The sequence below is a fragment of the Centruroides sculpturatus genome, unplaced genomic scaffold (assembly GCF_000671375.1).
Source record: "Centruroides sculpturatus isolate CEXI.00-Female unplaced genomic scaffold, Cexi_2.0 scaffold1010, whole genome shotgun sequence".
Classification (NCBI taxonomy): domain Eukaryota; kingdom Metazoa; phylum Arthropoda; class Arachnida; order Scorpiones; family Buthidae; genus Centruroides; species Centruroides sculpturatus.
This window is the reverse complement of record NW_019385312.1, coordinates 12,772-16,573: the sequence shown is the minus strand read 5'-3', so window position 1 is coordinate 16,573 and position 3,802 is coordinate 12,772. Positions and strand designations below refer to the sequence as shown.

The following is a 3,802-nucleotide window of genomic DNA, read 5'->3' as shown; positions in this document are numbered from 1 at the left end:
ATCGCTAGAAAAATCAGTCAAATTCCTGATCTGTTCTCTCAATATTTTATTTATTGAATGCATTTTACTCAAAACAACTTTTCTTTTAACACAGATTTTGGCAGAGGTTTCGGCCTCTGGTTGAGATCTTACACATACATAAATCTGGATATTTGCAAAGTTCACTGAAAAAAGGGAAGAAAAATTCAGAAACTATTATTATTTGGCAAAATCAAGATCACTGTCTCCTGTTTATCATAAGCTTGATGGCTTTAACATGCTGTGGCACTAGTTTTGTACCAGTTCATTATTTGAAAAAAAAAATTTCTCTAAACAAAAAGTTTCCTAATAATTTTTAAAAGTATTTTCTCCTTTTTTTCCACTGATTTTGCAGATATCCAAAGATTTACACATGCATGGTGTAGTGGTCACATAAAACTTCAAATGCTTGTAACTTCTAATAAGTGGACCTTTGGGGAAAATGTTTTAGACAAAAGTTTGTTTTTCATGTAGAATCATGTCCAATAAAAAATGAAAACAGAGTCCACTTAGTTTTCTTCAATGAGTTACCATTTAAGAAATTGAAGATGACACCATTTCTACTGATTATAGTGCCAACTACATTGAAACTAATAGCTCCATCTTGTGGTCCCCTTAAAGTCTAACTATGTATTTATGTATATATATTGTAAGCATGCCTGCGCAATCATTCATTCTTGTTCTTACTCTAGTCCAATAAAGCTGTTACTCCACCTTCTTGAATTCGTCTCAATCCTTTTATGCCTAATTCCAATGACCATACATACCAATTTTGGCAAAGAGATGGATAGAAAATAGTTTATTTCTTCAACTTTATTCAAATTTCAGCAAAAATACTAATGTTCCTTCGTCAACAAAATTAACACATGGCTACGTTCAGCTAGACCTTGAATTCTGACTTGTAAATTACCAAATTGTCTTATTATTTTTCTTATTCATTCCTCAGAAAAATTTTAAAATAGCAAATGCAATTAATTTTAATCCTTATAATGTAAATAGTGATTGGGATGAATATGTGGAACAATTGGAGGAATTCTTTATAGCATTTAATATTACTGATGATAGGAAAATGGTGGCTACTCTCCTTAGTCAGATGGGACCGGTAGCTTATAAATTGTTAAGAAACCTTTGCCAACCTGATAAGCCTTCCTCGAAGACATTTTCTGACTTAAAAAGCATAATGAGATCTCACAAAAATAAATCAGTTAGTATAATTTCCAAGAAAGTAAACTTTACTCACAGAGTAGAGAAAGAAGGAGAATCAATTAATGATTTCATAGTTGGGTTAAAATCATTAAGCGAAAAGTGTGATTTTGGAGATTCCCTTGTATCACGTTTAAAAGATCAATTCGTGTCAGGCTTGTATGACCCTAGGATTCATTCAAATCTATTTGCTAAAAATGAGTCGGAATTAGACCTCCAGAAAGCGATCAATTATGCTATTGCTATGGAACAAGCTCTGATTGATGCAGGTTGTTTCAATAAATTGCCACTCGAAAACGATTGTTTTAAAATTTGTTCCACAAAGTTCTCTAACAGAAAGAAAGAATTTAGCAAGAATAGTCTTAGAGATAAAATTAACTACAAAATAAAGAAAACTGGTACTTACATTTGTAGATCATGTGGAAGCAAAGACCATTCCCACAAGAACTATAAATTTAGAGCAGTCTCCTGTAATAAATGTGGCAAAACTGGCCATATTGCAAGAGTATGTGAAAGAATTAAGCATCCTCATGTGAGTGTATATCAGCTTTCTTGTCCCCACAAAGAATCGAATAGCTATGCAGAGATAGATAATTCTACTTAGTTAAACCTTTTCAATATTCAAGATGTCTCCACACCAGTTCCACCCATTGTCCTCACTCTATCCATTAACAGGAAAGACATTAGATTTGAAGTTGATACTGGCTCTCCACTTTCTATTATTCCTGAATCCACTTTCAACAGAGATTTGTTATCCTTTTCTCTCCATGAGTCTGAACATTCTCTTTGCACATATGGGAATTTCAAGTTGAATGCATTGGGATTTATTATAGTACCAGTTCTTTACAATCACTCTTGCCGTAAACTTCACCTTTATGTGGTTTGCCATGGAAATGTTAATCTTCTTGGAAGAGATTGGATTTGAGAGTTAAAAATTTCATGCAAAATTAACAGTATTACTCTCAGGATTTTGCATACAGACCCAAATTTGCTTACTCTATTAGACAAATACTTTACAGTATTCTCTGATGGTATTGGATGTTCTAAATCAATATTTCTTCATTTAACTTTAAAAGCAGATGCACATCCTATTTTTCTTAAACCTAGGATAGTTCCTTTTTCCCCTCAGGGATAAAGTTGAAGCAGAGTTATCTAGGTTAGAAAAGGCTGGAGTAATTTCTAAGATAGCCAACAGTGCTTGGGCTACACCTATAATTCCAGTAGTTAAAAATGATGGTAGTGTTAAAATAGCTGGACTTTTCAATCTAACCTTGAATAAGATGTTACAAATAGATGTCCATCCAATACCTCATTTGGAAGAGATTTCCATAAAATTATTTATACTTGGAGGTGAGCAGTTTTCTACCTTTGACTTAAGTGATGCTTATAACCAATTCCAATTGGATGACGAAAGTAAAAACTTAGTGTTATTAATACTCATCTTGGCTTTATGGATGCAATCGTCTTTTATATGATATCGCATCTGCTCTGGCTTTATTCCAAGGAGCTATGGAGAAATTATTCTCTACAATTCTGAAAACACAACCATATTTTTATGACTTAGTTACTTCTGGTACAAATCACTCAGACCACTTGAATAATATTAAAGGGATTCTATCTATTTGTGAAGCAGAGGGAATCAAACTAAATAAATGACAGTGCAAACTCTTACAAGATTCTGTAAAATTCTTAGGGTTTGAACTTTCAAAACAAGGAATTGTTCTTTTACCTTCAAAACTGGATCCTATATTAAAAGCTCATAAACCTTGTAATGTTCATTCCCTATGCTCGTTCTTAGGTATGTTGAAATATTATTCTAAATTTTTACCTAAACTGTCTACTTATTTACACCCCCTTTACAAACTTTTACATAAAGGATGCTTTTGGATCTGGACAAAAGAGCAGGAGTCTGCTTTTCAAAGTGCAAAAAACTCCTTAAAACAATCTAAACTCCTTGTACTTTATGATCCTAACAAAGAATTATACTTGGCTACAGATGCTTCTCAATGTGGTGTTTGCGCTGTTCTTTTTCATATTATTGACAATGCAAAACATCCTATCATAATTGCTAATGCTTTACTTTCGCCTGCTCAACGTTGATATTCTCAGACAGAGAAAGAGGCATTATCCATTATATTTGGTATCAAGAAATTTTGACAATATATTCTTGGTTGCCATTTCATTTTAGAAACAGAACATATGCTCTTGCAATTTTCAATGATAAGAGAGGACAGCTAGACTACAAAGATGGAGTATCATATTGAATGATTATAATTATACAATCAAGTACATTTCTTCTGCAACTAATATTATAGCTGATGGTCTCTCCAGAAATACTAGAAATGATTCATCTATAAAAATATTTTAGTAACTCGATTCCAAGTTCATTATTTAATTTGTAATTTGACTCTTATAAGATACTTCCCTAAAAGCACTATTGGTAAAAGAAGACTTTTACCAATGATGCTTTTAGGGAAGTATCTTGTACAGATAAACTTTTCATTGCTTTGCATAAGTGTATCAAGAATAATTGGCATCAGATAAATGCATCTGTCAAACCATTTCTTAAATTCAGGGATTC

General features: G+C 32.5%; 1 pseudogene; it reads left to right on the top strand.

Annotated features, from left to right (window-relative positions):
- Positions 1-1,087: 1,087 nt before the first annotated feature.
- Positions 1,088-3,321, top strand: LOC111637498 (annotated as a pseudogene).
- The last annotated feature ends 481 nt before the right edge of the window (positions 3,322-3,802 follow it).